Here is a 22,655-nt window from a genome sequence, read left to right on the forward strand (position 1 = left end):
ATCCAATCTTTCTCCATATTCGTAGGATAACCTATTTCCTACCTAATTTCCATATCAAATATTTCAAAAAAACAACGTACAATTAGTAATATATATGTATTACTATGTATAATTACCGGCAAAGTAGAACACGACACTGATTGATTAAAATGATGAAACGAAACACAGAACAAAGCTGAGCACGCCACTAGACAATAAACATAGCAAATTAATATAATTTACGTCGATGCTCGTAAAGTATTAGCTTTCATAGGCCAAGAAAACTCTACTCACATGCTAATTATCATTTCTCAAACAACTTATTAATTAGCTACTTTGTTGTTTTATTACAACTATAAATAACTTATTCCCTCTCTCTGTTTCATCCGATTAAAACGGATTGCAACAGACTGCCGTTACATTCATTTTTAGAATATAAATCATATAAATCTAAGCTACAATCATATAGCAGAACCTACAAGTTCTGCTTGATTAATTAGAGGTTGATTAATTCATTAAAGTACATATATACAAGAGTACTGTAAATTTATAACACCACAAAACTTTATAAAGTACTTGCACAAAGTTAAACAATGACCATTACAGAAATTAACCAATCGTAGTCGCCTAAAATTAGTAACTACCCTATTCTTCAACATTCATATAGTTCTAAAAAACATACAAACATACTCAAAAACATCGAAATTACCCCTCTTCAATACCTCTAAATCAAAATTAACCAAAAAATACCACTAAAAACATTCCCAAAATCAAAATTGATTGTTATTCCTTTTCAGTAATCTGCATTATACTATCAAAAAATCTGCATTATCAAAAAATCTGCATTATCGATTTAGTAGTACAAGACATGGCATGCATTTTAATGTTTACATTATACTATAAATTCCTGGCATTTTATATATGTTTACATATATAAAAATTATATGTAAACTGAAAATAACAAAATCATATCATTTAAACAAAATAAAAAAAATAAATAAATCATAAGCAAATTAGGGTTTGCTATAGGACAAGTAACTCATTTCCATACTAATTAAACAAGCAGATGCAGATGAGTAAACTAATTAAAAAATAAAAAATTAGGGTTTCAAATTGAAACCCCCAATTCTGAAATTAGGGTTTAAAACTTACCTAATTCAAGCCTTGGTGAAATGCAACCTTAAACTCCAACTTAGCTTCAATCTCCAACCTTAAACTCCAACTTAGCTTCAATCTCCAACTCCGACTTCGACTTCGACTGCAACTCCGACTTCGACTCGATACAATGCAACAAAAATGAGAGCAGCAAGGTAAAATGAGAGCAGCAAGGTGAAATCTACACAGGAAGGTGAAATAAGAGCTGAGAGAGGGATATGTTCTTGGTGATGAAATGAGAGATGAGAGAGTGATGAAATGAATACGTTTTTGTTTTTTGTTTGTTATTTTTTGTTTTGTTAGTTTTTGATTTTTTGTTTCATTTTTTTGAAAAAGTGGGGGAAGATGTGGGTGAAAAAAGGGGGAGAATTTTACTAAGTCAAAAAACAGGGGGGGGAACACTTGGAGGGAATGAATTATTTGGTTAAGGGGGGAAACGGGGAAGGCACGTTGATTAATTTTTTTAAAACAGACATATAACATCGGTTGGGCTAAAAAACTGATGTTTATAACAACAAAAGACATCGGTTACCAAAAACCGATGTAGAAAACACCTTTTACATCGGTCAAAAAAGCAACCGATGTCTAAGAGGTGATGTCTATTCTACTTTTTCTAGTAGTGATATGCAGCATAAGCAAGTTATGGGGCATTCATTACCTTGTTTTTGAGACACAAATCAATTGCCCAACAACTGAGATTTCCGGGTCGGGTCAACTGCAGGTCTCTTTACGTACTCTTTTAATATTGTGTAATTCAATTGTTTAAAATAATAATAAAAAACAATCTTGACTAGTAGATATTCCATTTCAAAAAAGTAGTGGAAGCAACTAGCAAAAGCCTTTGGTGCATGCATATATTTACGTACACTTTATGAATGAATTGAAGGATAACAAAAGGGAGTCAACATTTACTTGAATTGTCTGCAAGACTCTGTATTTTACAAAGAGCATTAAGTATATATAATCTCAGAAAGCAGCTGAAACAATTTTCTTAGAGCTATATACGAGTGGACATGTGGAACTTAATGCGAGCCTTAATATATATTTTGTATATTACTAGTTGATTTTCTTCAGCATTTATTTACAAGTTAGAGAAATTACTACTTATTTAATCTTATACCGAATATTACTTTTATGGATAGTATCAATCAGGAATGGCACAAGCAGGGCTGCATAAAGGTTAAAAACCGGATCGGACCGATCCGGACCGGACCGAATACCAATTTTTTTCAAAATTAAGGACCGAGGACCGGACCGGAAAACCCGGATTGAATCGGTTTGGACCGATTTAATTAATATTTATATAAATAAGTTATTTATATAATTTATTTAAATTTTTCTTTCAAATTTATATACATTAAAAATTTTGTTACTTGGTACGTCAATAAAAATTTAAAAGTATATATCTTATTATTTTAAAAGTAAGTATAAATTTTTAAGTGCATGAATATCAATATTTTATTACATGAAGTACGAAATTTAGTGATTTAAAGTGCAGTATCGATCTATTTTATTATATGAATTTATTATCTATTAATCCGGATCAATAAAATATGATATGTGTGAATGTTTAATATTTATATATTATCTTATAAGACATAAACTAAAGATAAAATAATTTTATATATGAATTCAGGTCCATTCAGGTCGGCACCTGATTTTTCAGGTCTTGGACCAGACCGGACTGAAAACCGGATTTTTTCATATATAAGGATCGGGGAGCAGACCGGGTATGTTCGGTCCGGTCCGGTCCAGGTCTTGGAACGGTAGACCCGGTCCGGTCCGGGTTACGGGTCCAGACCGGAATTTTATGCTGCCCTAGCACCAAGTAATTTAATTAGTATTTTTTTGACGGATAAGCAAAAAAATTATTAATTAGATCTAAAATATACGGATTACTATTCGAGTTTGCATCATCTCTTGCTATAAGTTCTCAATATTACTGAACAATCATGACAACAAGAAAGAACAAGGCAACCGCTTCCGCCTCTGTTCTGCCACCACCGCCCCTACCCAGGGATAGATAAATGGAAGATGTGGACTAAGGGCTCCCTATAACCCGGACTCCCTCTCAACCCCTCCAACCAGGAGATCAAAGAGTAACTATTGAGAAAACTGCCCACAAGTATGTCGAAACTTCGGCCAACCCCCGGGAAACATGACCCCAGGACAGCCGCAATGAGCCTGTGTAAGGAAAAGTATAATACTGAACTTGAGACCCGCCCGGGAGATCAGGAGGAACATTATGAAGAATCATAGGGATCAGTCCTGGATCGAATCGCAAAGAACCTGAAAAGGCCCCTAGAAGATGCCCAAGATGAAATTAAAAGAGCTACTCTTAAGTGGCATTTATGTCCACTTAGAATGCTCTATAAAGGCTGGGATTGGTGTTTTGTACTCAAGTTATTTGTGTTTTTGATGTGTTTTGTAGTGTTTTTGCATTTCAGGCATATAACAGGGATCAAGGTGATTTAACATTGCTTTGATATTAAAATGGTTTTAGGAAGGAGTCGTGAAGATCGCTCATGCAAAGGCCATCGAGAACCAGCAATAAAAGAAGGCAATTTCAATTTTTCCAGAAGGACGGCGCGCCCACGCTGTGCTAGCACGCGACCGCGCCAGAGAAGCAGAATGTCAGCGCGTCCGCGCCGGTGAAGCGCGCGGCCGCGCCAGGTCGGGATTACAGATTCCTGTTTCAATTAGAAGACTATTTTTCTGGGCTTTTGGATAAATTGGACTACTTTTTAAAGACAACTTAAAGACGTTTTTCAAAGAGGAGCTTAAGGAAAATACAACAAGAAGACCTATAGCACAATTCAACCAAGGCGAAGAAGATCTAGTTTATTCTTGTGATTCTTTGTTCTAAGTTGTAATCTTGGATGCTTGTTTCTTGTTTTGTTAAACCTAATACTCTTGTTTAACGTACTTGTTTATTATTCATTTTATAAAGACCTAGTTTATTATACCATGCTTTCATCGTAACCCACAGTGATGATGAGTTCGGTTATGGGTTAATCGTTATCGTGGGGTTCTAGCGGATTTACTTAAGAGTTCCAATATTTAATATGTTTTGATACCTTAGAGTGTGGTGATTGTATGATATCCTAATTTTGGTTGTGCTTATTCGTCTTATGAGCGTCGCGAACTTATAAGATAACGTGTTAATCTCTAATGAAGCGATAATGAATTTAGAGGTTTAGAACTTGCCATGCTAGCATAGGTTCATGTAGTTGATATGCATGATTCATATGTAATTTTAACCATTTTACTTGCCCTAAGTAATCATGATAGAATACTTGTTCGTTAAGCCGTTATGTTGTCAAATTCTATAGACATATAGGGTCTCAATATAATTGGTGTCTATTCAGCTTCTATCTATTTTGTGGATGTCTGGTAGTAGGGTATTCGTGCAACGAAAGTTGGCGTTTACTAGTTTTGTATTATTTGATTTGTGTCATCACCATTGCATGCTAAGGTTAAGAATAAAAAGGCTATTGAATGAAGTAATAATGAAGTTAGAATCTCATGTTTGTGTTATATAAGTAAACCAACCTTTTAATCTCTTAGTTAATTGCATGTTAGTTAATAATCTTAGTTATAAGTAAAACCAAATTGTTATCATCTTAGCATTGAATGATAACCATATCATTGTTGCATAAGTACATTGATTGAAATTAACCTAAAAGAGTCTTTGTGGGAACAAACTAGAATTAATTCTATATTACTTGCGAACGCGTATACTTGCGTGAATATTAGCACGTGTTTTTATCCTAACAGCTACTCTCCGGGACAGGATCTGGAAAGAAGAAGAAGCCAAAACTAAAGAAATCATTGAGAAGCGTATCCTTCAAGCATGATTCTTCTGGCCTACATTGTTTAAGGATGCGCATCAGTTCATCTTGAAGTGTGATCGATGCCAGCGTGTTGGTAATATGTCCAAGAGGGATGAGATGCCTCTTAATGTGCTTCTCGAGGTTGAAGTCTTCGATATTTGGGGAATTAACTTCATGGGTCCATTTGTCTCATCTTGTAATAATCAGTATATCTTGTTGGCGGTTGATAATATCTCTAAATGGGTTGAAGTCAAGGCTTTGCCGATAAATGATGCCAAGGTAGTGCTTAATTTTCTTCATAAGCAGATATTTGCAAGATTTGGGACTCCAAGAGTCATAATCAGTGACGAGGGATCGCATTTCTACAATTGCAAGTTCACTGCCATGATACAAAGATATAATGTGAATCATCGCATTGCTACAGCCTACCATCCTCAGACAAATGGTCAAGCTGAGGTATCTAACAGAGAGATCAAGCGTATTCTAGAGAAAGTGGTGTGTCCATCGAGGAAAGATTGGTCTTTGAAGTGTATTCCAGATTCCTGTTTCAATTAGAAGACTGTTTTTCTGGGCTTTTGGATTAATTGGATTGCTATTTAAAGACAACTTAAAGACATTTTTCAAACAGGAGCTTAAGGAGAAGACAGTAAGAAGACCTATAGCACAATTCAACCAAGGCGAAGAATATCTAGTTTATTCTTGTGATTCTTTGTTCTCAGTTGTAATCTTGGATGCTCATTTCTTGTTTCATTGAACCTAATACTCTTGTTTAACGTACTTGTTTATTATTCATTTTATAAAGACCTAGTTTATTATACCATGCTTTCATCGGAACCCACGGTGATGATGAGTTCGGTTATGGGCTAATAGTTATCGTGGGCTTCTAGCGGATTTACTTATGAATTCCAATAGTTAATATGTTTTGATACCTTAGTGTGTGGTGATTGTATGATATCATAGTTTCGGTTGTGCTTATTCGTCTTATGAGCGTCGCAGACTTATAAGATAGCGTGTTAATCTCTAAGATAACATAGGTTCATGTAGTTGATATGCATGATTCATTGGTAATTTTAACCATCTTACTTGCCCTATGTAATCATGATTGAATATTTGTTCGTTAAACCGTTATGTTGTCAAATTCTATAGATATATAGGGTCTCAAAATTAATTGGTGTCTATTCGGCTTCTACCTCTTTTGTGGATGTCTGATAGCAGGGTATCCGTGCAACAAAAGTTGGCGTCTACTAGTTTCATGTTATTTGATTAGTGTCATCACCATTGCATGCTAAGGTTAAGAACAAAAAGGCTATTGAATGAAGTAGTAATGAAGTTAGAATCCCATGTTTGTGTTATATAAGTAAACCAACCTCTTAACCTCTTAGTTAATTGCATGTTAGTTAATAATCTAAGTTATAAGCAAAACCAAATTGTTATCATCTTAGAATTGAATAATAACCATATCATTTTTGCATAAGTACATTGATTGAAATTAACCTAAAAGAGTCTCTGTAGGAACGAACTAGAATTTATTCTATATTACTTGCGAACACGTATACTTGCGTGTATATTAGCGCGTGTTTTTGTCCTAACAAGTTTTTTGGCGCCGCTGCTGGGGACTCGTGGTTATTTTTAGTTTATGTGCTTGACATTAGTGTTCATTAAAGTTCATTGACTAGGATATATTACTTACTTGTTGTTGTTGCTTTTTCAGGTACTCTAAAGAGCGTGTATGCTAACGCGTTCTCAACTTCGAAAGAGAACACTGGAAAAAGTAGAAGAGGAAGTTGTAGAAGAGGTCTTAGTTGAGAAAGTTGAAGATGAATCTCTTGTTGCAATGGGTGAACCAGAAGCGAATACAAAGGCTTTGATGGACTGTTCTCAGCCGAAGAGTAATGATATTCAGTTTAGCATTGTCCGACCAGCCATCGCGGCTAACACTTTTGAAATCAAATCTAGCACGATTCAGATGGTGCATAACTCAGTTCAGTTTGGGGGTTCTACGGTAGAAGACCCAATATGCATATTAGGAATTTTATCGAGATCTGCGACACTTTCAAATTCAACAATGTGTCTGAAGATGCTATTAAGCTAAGGCTTTTCCCATTCTCTCTGAAGGATAAAGCTAAGTGTTGGTTGTATTCTCTACCATTAGGCTCTATAACCAAATGGGAAGATCTTGCTCAAAAGTTTCTTACAAAGTTCTTTTCGATGGCGAAGAGAGCTGCAATCAGGATTGCTCTTACTCAATTTATGCAGCAGTCTGGAGAGTCTTTGTGTGAGGCTTGGGAGCGATATAAAGAGATGCTTCGAAAGTGTCCTGACCATGGGATGCCTGACTGGATGGTCATTAACTATTTCTACAATAGGTTGGGTGCAACTTCTAGACCCATGCTTGATGCTGCATCAGGTGGAGCCCTATGGGCTAAGAGCTACGATGAAGCTTATGAGATGATTGAACTGATGGCTGATAATGAATATCAGAACCCAACTCAGATACTACCTCATGGAAAGGTAGCCAAAATTCTAGAGGTGGATGTAGCTACTGCTATAGCTGCCCAGCTTAAGGCTTTGACGATGAAGGTGGATTCTTTGGCTAATTATGGAGTGAATTAAGTCATTAGTGTTTGTGAGCTTTGTGCTGGTGCGCATGAGACGGAGCAATGTGCTATTTCTAGTGAATCAGCTCAATTCGTGAGCAACTTTTAGAGGTCACAACAGCCAGTTCCATCCACCTATCATCCCAACAATCGCAATCATCCTAACTTCAGCTGGAGCAATACTCAGAATGCGGTACAACAGCCTTATTAACAGTATGTTGCAAAGCAATATAACCCTCTTGGTTTTCAGCAACCGTAATATGCACCAAGACAACAACTCCAGTTGTAACAATCTAATGAAAATTCTGAATTGGAGGAGTTGAGGCTCATGTGCAAGAGCCAAGCGGTGTCTATCAAGACCTAGGAGAATCAAATTGGGCAAATTGCCAATGCCTTGCTGAATCATCAACCTGGTTCACTATCTAGTGACACAGAAGTTTCAGGAAAGAAGGAAGCAAAAGAGCAGGTTAAGGCAATCACATTGAGGTCTGGGAAAGTTGCAAATACCTAAAAATCTCAAGTTTCGGACGATGAAGATGTGACTGAGGAAGAAGTACAGAAGGAAGCAGAAGTGGAACCAAGAAAGACTACTGTGGAACATACTCCTCCTGATGGTAATACAGGGGAGAAACAAATCTATCATCCACCTCCTTTTTATAATAGGCTGTAGAAGAAAAAGCTGGATAAGCAGTTTGAGAAGTTTCTGGAGGTATTCAAGAAACTTCATATCAACATACCTTTCGCTGAAGCTCTTGAAGAGATGCCTAGTTATGCAAAGTTTATGAAAGGTATTCTCTCTCGGAAAGTGAAGCTTGATGACTTAGAGACAGTTGCTCTCACAGAGGAATGCAGTATTGTGCTGCAACAAAAGTTGCCTCCGAAATTTAAAAATCTTGGAAGCTTCACTATTCCTTGTACCATTGGAAAAGTGTCATTTGATAAATGTTTATTTGACTTGGGAGCTAGCATCAATTTGATGCCTTTGTCTATCTTCAAGAAGTTGGACTTACCTGATCCAAAGCCTACTTATATGTCCTTGCAGTTGGCCGATCGTTCTATTACATATCCACGAGGCATTGTGGAGGATGTCTTGGTCAAGGTGGACAAACTCATCTTTCCTGCTGATTTTGTAATTCTTGATTTCGAGGAGGATAATAAGATTCCCATAATCTTGGGTAGACCATTCTTGGCTACTGGTCGGACCTTGATTGATGTGCAGGAGGGTGAGCTCACTATGCGAGTATTGGATCAGGATGTGACGTTCAATGTTTTCAATGCCATGAAATTCCCTACTGATAATGAGGAGTGCTTAAAAGTGGAGTTGGTCGATTCTGTGGATACTTCAGAACTTGATCAAATGCTAAGGTCTGATGCCTTAGAGAAGGGTTTGTTGGGGAATTCAGATAGTGAAGATGATAAAGGTGATGAATAGTTGCAGTATTTAAATGCTTCTCCTTGGAAGCGAAGGCTGGATATGCCTTTTGAATCTCTTGGATTGGAGGAGCTGAACAAATCTCCAAAGCGCTTCAAGCCATCTATTGAGGAAACTCCTACACTTGAGCTTAAACCATTGCCTGAACACTTAAGGTATGCTTTTTTAGGTGATGCATCTACTTTGCCTGTTATTATTGCATCTGATCTTTCAGGTAGTGATGAGGAAAAGCTCTTGAGAATTCTGAGAGAGTTCAAGTCGGCAATTGGATGGACTATAGCAGATATCAAGGGAATCAGTCCTTCTTATTGCATGCATAAAATTCTGCTAGAAGAAGGTAGCAAGCCAAAGGTTGAGCAACAGAGAAGGCTTAATCCGATCATGAAAGAAGTTGTGAAGAAGGAAATTCTCAAGTGTCTAGATGTAGGGATCATTTATCCTATTTCTGACACTTCTTGGGTGAGCCCGGTTCAGTGTGTGCCGAAGAAAGGAGGTATCACAATTGTTGCTAATGAGAAGAATGGGCTCATTCCTACTCGAACAGTCACAGGGTGGAGAGTTTCCATGGACTACAGAAAGTTGAACAAAGCCACAAGAAAGGATCACTTCCCTCTTCCTTTTATTGATCAGATGCTTAACAGGTTGGTTGGGCATGAATACTATTATCTTCTGGATGGTTATTCGGGCTATAATCAGATTTGCATTGCTCCGGAAGATCGGGAATAAACTACTTTCATATGTCCGTTTGGGACTTTCGCCTTTAGAATAGTTTCTTTTGGGTTGTGTGGAGCACCTGCAACATTTCAGAGATGCACGATGACTATCTTCTATGATATGATTGGTCAGAATGTGGAGGTGTTTATGGACAATTTCTCTGTGTTCGATGATTCTTTTGACGAGTGCTTGCAAAATCTTGGCGCCGTTCTTAAAAGGTGTGTTGAAACCAATCTGATTCTCAACTGGGAGAAATGTCACTTCATGGTGCAACAAGGCATTATTCTAGGGCACAAGGTCTCTAGTAAAGGTCTCGAGGTAGATTAAGCCAAGGTGGGGGTAACTGAAAACCTTTCTCCACCAATTTCTATTAAGGGAGTCCGCAGCTTTCTTTGTCATGCGGGTTTCTATCGGCATTTCTAGGGGTGAGCAGAAAGCCGCACAAACCGCAAAAACCGCCCGCACCGCACCAAACCACACCGCAAAATGCGGTTTTTAATTTTCGTGGTGCGGTTGTGGTTTTAATTTTTAATAAACCGCGCGGTGCGGTGCGGGTTGTGGTTTTAAATTTCTGAAATGCGGTTCAAACCACACTGCACCGCAATATTTAATATATTATAAATATATATATACACACACACTTATATTCTTATCGGGTAACATAAGAACCATTTTATATTCTTAGTTAAACTGAATTTCACCAGATGGCCATAACATCCTTATTGAGTTAGAATTATATGTTAAATTCATTAAGGAATTCAAATGGACCACACGATCTTCTGACAAATAAAAAGAAGACTACATAATCTCTTGTTTGTATTTCTTCACTAGGAAAATCAAAATCCAAGTATTTATACTAGTGAACTAATATGTTGCATTTTGATTGACTAAAACTATTTTCAGAAATTTGATTAAATTTAAATTTTGTATTTATTAATTTTTTTTGAACTTATAAAGTATAAACCGCAGTGAACCGCACCACACCGCGCCGCATTTTTGTGGTGTGGTTTATGCGGTTTTTGAGGGTACGCGGTACGGTTGCGGTTTGGAAATTTGAGTAAACCACATGTGCGGTTTGGTTTGCGATTTGAGGAAAAAACCGTACCGCCTGCACCGCGCTCACCCCTAGGCGTTTCATCAAGGACTTCTCTAAAATCTCTAAACCCGTGTGCAATCTTCTAGAGAAAGATGTCTTGTTCAAGTTTGATGACGAGTTCCTAACTGCTTTTGAGAGCTTAAAGAAGAGCTTGATCACGACACCTGTCATAACTGTCCCAATTGGGATGAACCTTTTGAAATGATGTGCGATGCAAATGACTATGCTGTTGGAGCAGTGCTTGGGCAAAGAAAGAATAAAATATTTCATGTGGTCTACTATGCTAGTAAGACCCTCAATGGTGCTAAACTGAACTAAACTACTACTGAGAAAGAACTATTGGCTATTCAATATGGTTTTGAGAAGTTTCGATCTTATTCACTTGGGACGAAGGTGACAGTTTTCACTGATCACGCTGCGATTCGCTATGTCGTCTAGAAGAAGAACTCGAAGCTTAGATTGATTTGATGGGTTCTTTTACTTCAGGAATTTGAGTTAGAGATCAAGGACATGAAAGGTACTGAGAATCAAGTCGCTGATCATCTCTCTCGTTTAGAAGATCCAAGTGCAACTTCACCGGATAAGATATTGATTAATGAGTCTTTTTCCCGATGAGCAGTTGTTTGGGGTGCAAGAGGAAGAACCGTGGTTCGCAGACATTGTGAACTACCTTATGAGTAATATTATGCCTTAAGATTTATCTTCTGCTCAAAGAAAGAATTTTATTCATGAGGTGAAATGGTACATGTGGAATGAGCCATTCTTGTTTAGGCAGGGACCTGACCAAATCATCAGAAGATGTATTCCATACAACGAAACGGGGGGGGGGGATTTTGAGAGACTATCATTCGACTGTTTATGGAGGCCACTATGGTGGAGAGAAGATAAGAGCTCGTATCCTTCAAGCAGGATTCTTCTGGCCTACATTGTTTAAGGATGCACATTAGTTCGTCTTGAAGTGTGATCGATGCCAGCGTGTTGGTAATATGTCCAAGAGGGATGAGATGCCTCTTAATATGCTTTTCGAGGTTGAAGTCTTCGATGTTTGGGGAATTGACTTTATGGGTCCATTTGTCTCATCTTGCAATAATTAGTATATCTTGTTGGCGGTTGATTATGTCTCTAAATGGGTTGAAGTCAAGGCTTTGCCAACAAATGATGCAAAGGTAGTGCTTAATTTTCTTCATAAGCAGATATTTACAAGATTTGGGACTCTAAGAGTCATAATCAGTGACGAGGGATCGCATTATTGCAATCGCAAGTTCACTGCCATGATGCAAAGATATAATGTGAATCATCGCATTGCTACAGCCTACCATCCTCAGAAAAATGGTCAAGCTGAGGTATCTAACAGAGAGATCAAGCGTATTCTAGAGAAAGTGGTGTATCCATCGAGGAAGGATTGGTCTTTGAAACGTATTCCAGATTTCTGTTTCAATTAGAAGATTATTTTTCTGGGCTTTTGGATTAATTGGATTGCTATTTAAAGACAACTTAAAGACATTTTTCAAACAGGAGCTTTAGGAGAAGACATCAAGAAGACCTATAGCACAATTCAACCAAGGTGAAGAAGATCTAATTTATTTTTGTGATTCTTTGTTCTAAGTTATAATCTTGGATGCTCGTTTCTTGTTTCATTGAACCTAATACTCTTGTTTAACGTACTTGTTTATTATTCATTTTATAAAGACCTAGTTTATTATACCATGCTTTCATCGAAACCCACGGTGATGATGAGTTCGGTTATGGGCTAATAGTTATCATGGGGTTCTAGCAGATTTACTTATGGATTCCAATAGTTAATATGTTTTGATACCTTAGTGTGTGGTGATTGTATGATATCCTAGTTTTGGTTGTGCTTATTCATCTTATGAGCGTCGCGAACTTATAAGATAGCGTGTTAATCTCTAAGATAACATAGGTTCATGTATTTGATATGCATAATTTGTAGGTAATTTTAACCATCTTACTTGCCCTATGTAATCATGATAGAATACTTGTTCGTTAAACCGTTATGTTGTCAAATTCTATAGACATATAGGGTCTCAATATAATTGGTATATATTCAGCTTCTATCTCTTTTGTGGATGTCTGGTAGGGTATTCGTGCAGAAAGTTGGCGTTTACTAGTTTCATGTTATTTGATTAGTGTCATCACCATTGCATGCTAAGGTTAAGAACAAAAAGGCTATTAAATGAAGTAATAATGAAATTAGAATCCCATGTTTGTGTTATATAAGTAAACCTACCTTTTAGTCTCTTAGTTAATTGCAAGTTAGTTAATAATCTTAGTTATAAGCAAAACCAAATTGTTATCATCTTAACATTGAATAATAACCATATCATTTTTGCATAAGTACATTGATTGAAATTAACCTAAAAGAGTCTTTGTGGGAACGAACTAGAATTAATTCTATATTACTTGTGAACGCACGCGGATCTAGAAAGAAGAAGAAGCTTACGCTAAAGAAATCATTGAGAAGCGAATCCGGGATGAAGAAGCAAAGCTGAAAAAGAAATCTCACTGAATCCATATTTCCTCAGATTCAGAGCCTGAAAAAGAATCCAAACAAGAACAAATGGTCTGGGCTCTCTGTGATCTTAAAAGAAAAGTCGAAGGCGACATGGAAGTTGGAGCAATGGCCACCCTATTTACTAAGAAGTTGGAGTCTACTCCCACAGAATCGGGGCTCAAATACTTCAATTTTGACTCCTTTGATGGGTTGGCTGACCTCGAATAGCATCTGAATTACTTTGAACAAATCTCCAATATTTATGACTACAATGACCTAACAAGATGCCGCTTCTTTGCATCAACACTCAAGGGGGAGCTCAGAAGTGGTTCAGCAGAATACCATCTCGGAGTGTTGATTCCTGGAAGGACTTTCGAGAGATTTTCTTAAAAAGATTCTGGGCTAATCGAATGAACGAACTACAAATGTGTCATTTAGAAATAATCCAACTGAGGAGCAAAGAGTCCCTCCCCTAGTTCATCAAAAGATTTCAAGAGGCTATTAATATCTTCCGGAGAAACCTCCATCCGGTCTCTTGCGAAGGTAATGTCAAGGACCTAATTCATAGAAAGACCCAGAACCTGGCCTCAGCCTATGCACTAGCCTCCAAATTCATAAAAGAAAAAAATTCCTCAAGTCGATATGAAGATGAATAGGAGAATCCACGACGACGACGAGTCCCCGGAGCATCACAAGTCATACAGGAAGGATAAGAGATTTAAAGTAGACAGAAAGTCAAATTACATCCAACAATACCAGGGAACCCCACCCCGGGACAGCTATTCTGGGCCCCAGAAAAATGAGAGGAAACCAAGAGCTAAAAGGGAGACCAAGCTAGTGTTGGATTTTAAGCGCAGCGGAGGCATGGTAAAACACTTTCACACATATAAAATCCAAATAAAAGCATATAAATCGTGATTAAAACATATGAATCGATTACTAACCTTTAATAGCGATCCAAAAGCAACGATCGGAGATCCTTAGCAGCTGCTCCTCAAACGTGAAGCACTCCACCGATATCCACCAAGAAAACGACGTTAAGGAGGAGGAGGAGGTGGAGATAATTAGGTTTTTCTAAAATTTTTTGGGTTAAGGTTGGAATAAAAATAGGGTTTATAATAGTATATTTATAGGCAAAATTTTCAGCTGAAATTTTCCCATAAAATATTATTATTAACCCATTTATTATTCTCATTAATAATTAAAATACCTTTTAATTATTAATCCTTTTTCTAAACAATTTAGAAATAATTCTCTCTCTTGATTTAATTTCCAAAAATTAAATTCTTAATTAATAATATTAAGAACTTTTCTTAATTAATTTATAATCAATTAAATCTCATTTAATCAATTATTAAATTTGCCAATTAATTATTTATTTCATAAATAAATAATTATTAGCCATTATTAATTAATTCCTCCACCATTAAATCATTCTCTTTTTATGGTGTGACCCTGTAGGTTCAATATTAAGCCGGTAGTAGAAATAAATAATAATAAAACTATTTTATCATTATTTATATAAATTCTCTAATTTATTAAATATGATTAATTAATTAATCATATTTATTCTACATCGTGATAGATACTTCTCAGCATATCGCGACTATCCGGATAATATGAATTCACTGCTTAGAATATCAAGAACCTATTCAGTGAATAGTTACCGTACAATAAACTCCTTCTACCCTACAATGTCCTGATTAAATATAAGGCATGGATCTTGTGTCAAGCCTATCTAATTTAATCACTTGCTTACCATTTACTATGCTTAGTTCTATGTAAATTAGAAACTCCTTTCTAATTTCATTCACTCTGGCCAGAGATTCATGAACTAGCATAAGTGGATCAGCCTTGAACATTCGCTTCCTTCACTGGAAGGGGTAGATCCTTTATTGATAATACACTATCTTCGTGTACAAATTCCTATACCCAGTAGAGCCCTAATAATTGTCCCTGGAGACTAAGAACTAAACCAAAGCATAGTTCAGTGTACACAAGATGACTATGATGACCTCAAGTCTAAGGATACTTGTACAACTATCACTATGTGAACAACTGCTGACACGTGAGTGAACTCCATCAGTTGTTCAGCTGTGCGAGTCATGTTCAGTGAACTTATTCTATAATAAGCACCTACATACTAGCTATAGTGTCACCACACAAATGTCTATGAGAACAGACATCCTTCATAATGAAGCAAGTATAGTATGTACCGATCTTTGCGGATTATTAATTACCAGTTAGTAATCCTATGATCAGGAACTATTTAAGTTTAGAGTTATCATCTTTTAGGTCTCACTATTATGATCTCATCATAATTCATAAAAAGCTTTACTCTAAACTATGGTATATCTTATTTAAACACTTAAATAGATAGAGCCCGTAATAAAAACAAAATAAGTCTTTTATTAATATCAATGATATCAAAACAGATTACATAAAAGTTATTCCTAAATCCTAATACATGATTGGACTGAGGACATATTTCTTTCAATCTCCCACTTGTACTAAAGCCAATCACTCTGGTATCTAATACCCATCTAGTCTTTATGACGATCAAAGTGACTTTCATAAAGTAGCTTTGTGAGTGGGTCTGCTATGTTGTTATGTGTGTCAACTCTATTTCAATACAACACAAGAAATGTTATCGCGCTCCCACTAAACCTTTTGTAGACACATGGTTCATCTACGTTTTTATAAAACCAAACTCTTTGATTGTCTCATCAAAACGGATGTTCCATCTACGAGAAGCTTGCTTTAAACCACATATGGTTCGCAGCAGCTTACACACTAGGTTTTCATTTCTCTTGGAAAGAAAACCATCTGGCTAATTGACAGATCTCATAGTCGTAGTAAGCAGCAATCACAAGCAAAATTCGAACTGATTTAACAGGGCTACAGGTAAAAGGTTTCATCAAAGTCAATCCATTGCCTTTATTTGAATCCTTTTCCCAAAAGCCTGGCCTTAAAGGTCTCCACCTGGCCATCTCCTCTAATCATTCTTTTGTATCCCGTATACATAGATTTCATTCCGGATTTCATGGCACTATGCCATTTCTCTGAGTCAACACTACTCATAGCCTCATATTAGGTCACAGGGTCGTCATCATCAATGATCGACAACTCATTGTCATTCTCAATGACAAGGACATATTACCTCTCAGGTTGGCGAGACACTCTCCCTGACCTACGAATGGGCTGTTCCACAGAAGGTTGTTCAGTCAGAGCAGGTGTTTCCACTTGATCCATAGTAGTTTGTGCTTCTTGAACTTCATCAAGTTCAATTTTGCTCCCACTGTTTCCTTCAAGGATAGACTCCTTTTCCAAGAAGGTAGCATGTCTGGAGACAAACACCCGATGATCGGTGTAAAAGTAATACCCTAAAGTCTCTTTAGGATATCCCACAAAACTACATTTTACGGATCGATATTCCAGCTTATCTGGGTCAACTTATTTGACATAAGCTGGACATCCCCAAATCTTAACGTGTTTAAGACTCGGTTTCCTTTCTTTCCATATCTCATACGGAGTTTGAGGAACAGATTTGGAAGGCACCTTATTTAGTAAATATGCTGAGGTTTCCAATGCATAACCCCATAGGAATACTGGAAGATTTACATAGCTCATCATGGACCGAACTATGTCTAACAAAGTTCGATTTCTCCTTTCAGATACCAATCTGGAGGCGTCCACTGGGAGACTATACCATTTACTTTGAGATAATCCAGAAACTCTCCATTTAAGTATTCACCACCTCGATCTAATCGAAGAATTATAATACTATGTTTGGTTTGTTTCTCCACTTCATACTTATACTCTTTGAACTTTTCAAAGGCTTCAGACTTGTGTTTCATCAAACACATATCCGAATCTAGATCTATTATCCATGAAAGTAATGAAGTATGAAAATCCACCCATGGCTTGCGTAGACATTGGTCCACATACATCTGTGTGTACCATTCCTAGCAAATTTGCAGCCCTCTCTCCATGTCTATTAAATGGAGACTGCAGTGCCACAATGAAGTGAGATTTTCATCATCCCTTTTCTTTTATTAGTTTGTTCAATCTGAAGTAAATTATGTCACATTTATACAGACCATTATTTAAAGTACCACGTCCATAAAGAATATTATCTCTAAGAATAGAACATTCATTATTCTCAATAATAAATGAAAATCCAGCCAAGTCTAACATGGGAATAGAAATAATATTCCTCACAATCGAGGGAACAAAATAACAATTATTTAAAACAATAGTCTTGCCCGTAGGCATATGTAAATGAAATGATTCTACATCTTCAGCAGCAACTCTTGCTCCATTTCCCATCAATAGAATCACCTCCTCTTCCTCAAGAGTCCTACTTCTCCTTAGTCCCTGCAACAAATTGCAGATATGAGAACCACAGGCGGTATCTAATACCCAAGTAGAAATTTGATTTAATGACATATTCACTTCTATCATGAACATACCTGAATCAGAAGCGGTAGTCTCACTACCCTTCTTCTTCTTCTTCAATTCTGCAAGGTAAACCTTGCAGTTCCTCTTCCAGTGCCCCACCCTGTTACAGTGAAAGCAAACAACTTCGCTCTTGGGGTCTTCAGCTTTTGGTGGAACCGGCACTTTCTCACCTACTTTCTTCTTCTTGGAAGGGTTCCTCTTCCTTTTCTTAGGATTGGAACCTTCACCAATTAGAAGAACATAACTCTTCTTAGGGGGAAAATTCGATTCGGCAGTCTTCAACATGTTGTGGAGTTCAGGCAGACTGACATCCAACTTATTCATGTGAAAGTTCACAACAAACTGCGAGAACGAACTCGGAAGCGATTGCAAAACCAAGTCTTGGCTCAGCTCCCCATCCATGGTAAAACCAAGTTGTCCAAGACGTTCAATCAAATTGATCATCTTAAGTACATGGTCATTCACAGATGATCCCTCAGACATCCTACAACCGAACAGCTCCTTCGATATCTCATATCGAGCTGTCCTCCCTGCCACATCATACAACTTTTGTAGATGCATGAGGATAGTGTGAGCATCCATATGCTCATGTTACTTCTGTAGCTCAATGTTCATGGAAGCTAGCATGATGCATTGAGCAACATTTGCATCATCTACCCACTTACGATACACAACATGTTCATCATTATGTGCATCACTAGCAGGTTCAGTAGGCTTAGGTGAGTCAATCACGTATTCCAACTTCTCAATCCTGAGAACAATTCTCAAGTTTCGAAGCCAGTCAGCATAATTAGGACCAGTCAACTTGTGAGCATCCAGTATGCTCCTGAGTGATAGTGCAGAAGACATAATATATATTATAAATCTGTAAATGATAAACACATAATAACACTTAGCAAATATTCGATTTCATTTTAAAACACTATATGAATCAGGTCTTTATTCATAAGTGGCTCCCAGTAGTTTATCTAATTTATTCAACCCCCTACGTGAAAAATTAAGCATTCATAATGCTAGTGGGAATAGGGATCCTACATTCCATTACACAACCCCGGCTGTAGCACGAACCGCCATGTAATGTTCAATAGGCAGACAACTCTTGTCAATTACATCTTATGTTATTCCCTAATCAAACTTTAGCCTCTTGAATAATTGAGTCACGCCTGTGGCATGACAAACTCAATATTCTAAGTCAAGTCTAACCCAACAATCCGTACAATTGAATCAGTCTCCAACGGCCCACGGCTATGGCACGTACCAACCTTTAGATTCTAATTCAATGTACACATCTCTATGTAATAGACAAGTATTTCTTATTTCGAAATCAAAGCCCTCGGCTGTAGCACGAACCGACAATGATTCAAAAATAAAAACTACTTTTCTATCATGTTGGAAGGCTATGACCGACACAAGCCCGTTGTGTCATTGGCCAATTACTACTTGATATTATTTAATTTTAGAGGGATTATATTACGTTACAATCATAATCATATTATAAAGAGATTCTTCCTTTTAAATTAAATATTTCAAATCAATAATCAATAATCAGATGATTTCCAGATCGGGTGGAGCATTGTCAAGAGGCGTCACTTAATAACCCTTTCTTACAGATAGAAATCTATTGTTGACAGAATCATCCTTTCTCTCATATCGAAAATTCATATTCAATTACGTGTTTCATAAACACAAGAATCTCATGATTGTATTCATAATATTGTTATTAAGGTTATGAAACAATTTCATTATACTAGGTTGTCTAACAAACGCCTTATGTTCATTTAAGTTCACCTAAATCTATCATCGCATGATAAAATAAGCATATATCACATATAACAACATGAATAAACATCAAGGTAGGCATGTTACATCATCTAGCATATTGGTCTAAGCATTATACATCTCTATGTATCACATGAAGCATTTAAAAGCAGTTAAAATAGTTAAAAACAACTTTAAAACACTTTCGGAAATATAAACAGTTCAAAACTTTTATATAAACTAAAATTTGATCACTCCATTAGAACCGTCTCGGAAAAACGAATCCAACGATATATTGCACGTCTAAAACGGAGTTACGAAACTCCCAGAAATCAAATTTAAAAATAACAGACGGGCTGTAACGCTTTACAGGAACGCGTTACAAGCCCTGTAACGCATTCTGGTAATGCGTTACAACCGTTTTAAGCCATTAAAAGGTGTAACGCATTCCGTGAATGCGCCACAGTGTGTAACGCATTCCCGGAATGCGCCACACCCTCCTGCGCGCGCGTGCGCTACACGCGCCGGCTGCTTCCGCCAGACAGCTTCTCGAACTCCGTGCAGCCGTACCCGACTTCTCTTTACCTTTGCTTTGCTTTTGACAGACAACAGCAGACAAGCAGCAGATGCATAATATATATATACTTACAATATATATATTATTTAATTACGAATTTAATTGCAACAACTTCAAAAATTCATAATAAAAAATCTATACATCATAAAATTATGAAAAAAAATACCCAGACGATCTATAACACTTGTAGAACCCAGATCAACATTCAAAATTATTCTGAGAAATGATTTCTCATCAGACAAAATTAATCCATGATATAACTTGTAAAAATCATAATTAATTCATACAAGCACATAAAATTCTGAAATTTTTACCACAGATCTATATGCATACAACCTATGCTCTGATACCATTGTTGGATTTTAAGCGCAGCAGAGGCATGGTAAAACACTTTCACACATATAAAATCCAAATAAAAGCATATAAATCGTGATTAAAACATATGAATCGATTACTAACCTTTAATAGCGATCCAAAAGCAACGATCGGAGATCCTTAGCAGCTGCTCCTCAAACGTGAAGCACTCCACCGGTATCCACCAAGAAAACGACGTTAAGGAGGAGGAGGAGGTGGAGAGAATTAGGTTTTTCTAAAATTTTTTGGGTTATGGTTGGAATAAAAATAGAGTTTATAATAGTATATTTATAGGCAAAATTTTCAGCTGAAATTTTCCCATAAAATATTATTATTATTAACCCATTTATTATTCTCATTAATAATTAAAACACCTTTTAATTATTAATCCTTTTTCTAAACAATTTAGAAATAATTCTCTCTCTTGATTTAATTTCCAAAAATTAAATTCTTAATTAATAATATTAAGAAATTTTCTTAATTAATTTATAATCAATTAAATCTCATTTAATCAATTATTAAATTTGCCAATTAATTATTTATTTCATAAATAAATAATTATTAGCCATTATTAATTAATTCCTCCACCATTAAATCATTCTCTTTTTATGGTGTGACCCTGTAGGTTCAATATTAAGCCGGTAGTAGAAATAAATAATAATAAAACTATTTTATCATTATTTATATAAATTCTCTAATTTATTAAATATGATTAATTAATTAATCATATTTATTCTATATCGTGATGGATACTTCTCAGCATATCGCGACTATCCGGATAATATGAATTCACTGCTTAGAATATCAAGAACCTATTCAGTGAATAGTTACCGTAGAATAAACTCCTTCTACCCTACAATGTCCTGATTAAATACAAGGCATGGATCTTGTGTCAAGCCTATCGAATTTAATCACTTGCTTACCATTTACTATGCTTAGTTCTATGCAAATTAGAAACTCCTTTCTAATTTCATTCACTCTGGCCAGAGATTCCTGAACTAGCATAAGTGGATCAGCCTTGAACATTCGCTTCCTTCACTGAAAGGGGTAGATCCTTTATTGATCATACACTATCTTCGTGTACAAATTCCTATACCCAGTAGAGCCCTAATAATTGTCCCTGGAGACTAAGAACTAAACCAAAGCATAGTTCAGTGTACACAAGATGACTATGATGACCTCAAGTCTAAGGATACTTGTACAACTATCACTATGTGAACAACTGCTGACACGTGAGTGAAATCCATCAGTTGTTCAGCTGTGCGATTCATGTTCAGTGAACTTATTCTATAATAAGCACCTACATACTAGCTATAGTGTCACCACACAAATGTGTATGAGAACAGACATCCTTCATAATGAAGCAAGCATAGTATGTACCGATCTTTGCGGATTATTAATATCAGTTAGTAATCCTATGATCAGGAACTATTTAAGTTTAGAGTTATCATCTTTTAGGTCTCACTATTATGATCTCATCATAGTCCATAAAAAGCTTTACTCTAAACTATGGTATATCTTATTTAAACACTTAAATAGATAGAGCCCGTAATAAAAACAAAACAAGTCTTTTATTAATATCAATGAAATCAAAACAGATTACATAAAAGTTATTCCTAAATCCTAATACATGATTGGACTTAAGACATATTCCTTTCAACCAGAACCGGAGTGGACACCCCTTAACCGGCCCCGGGCCGATATCTTGCGCGAAGTTAAAGGTAACCCCTTTTATTATCCACCAAAACCGTTACTTGCACTCTCGGAGAACATGGCCCATAACAAGTATTGTGGGTACCACGAAGATCATGGATATACAACATAAAACTGTTTCTCTTTGAAAATATTCATCGAAGATCAAATTAAGAAGGGGAACATGAACCAGTATCTTTAGAAAAGGTTGAACGATAAAGACAAGACCCCGGGCAGCAGCAATAATGTGGTCAACGTTGTCTTTGGCGGAACGGCCTATCCACCCTGGAGCTCGGACATGGATAATGACGTGATGATGGTCCAACCTTTTGAAGATGAGAAAATATACTTCTCATATTCTGATTTTGAAGGATCCAATCCGGACCACAACCAGACCTTGGTGGTGACTCTCGATGTGGCAGATATTGAGGTAAAAAGAATTTTAGTTGATAATGGTTCTTCTGCTAACATAGGATTCGAGCATGCACTCAACAT

At 36.5% G+C, this 22,655-nt stretch overlaps 1 non-coding gene across 1 annotated transcript; it reads right to left on the minus strand.

The window, feature by feature from the left end:
- Positions 1-7,190: 7,190 nt before the first annotated feature.
- Positions 7,191-7,297, minus strand: LOC141679756 (small nucleolar RNA R71). Its single transcript, XR_012558176.1, has one exon. It is a non-coding gene; the product is annotated as a small nucleolar RNA R71 (small nucleolar RNA).
- Positions 7,298-22,655: the final 15,358 nt, after the last annotated feature.

Source organism: Apium graveolens, chromosome 1 (assembly GCF_009905375.1).
Source record: "Apium graveolens cultivar Ventura chromosome 1, ASM990537v1, whole genome shotgun sequence".
NCBI lineage: Eukaryota > Viridiplantae > Streptophyta > Magnoliopsida > Apiales > Apiaceae > Apium > Apium graveolens.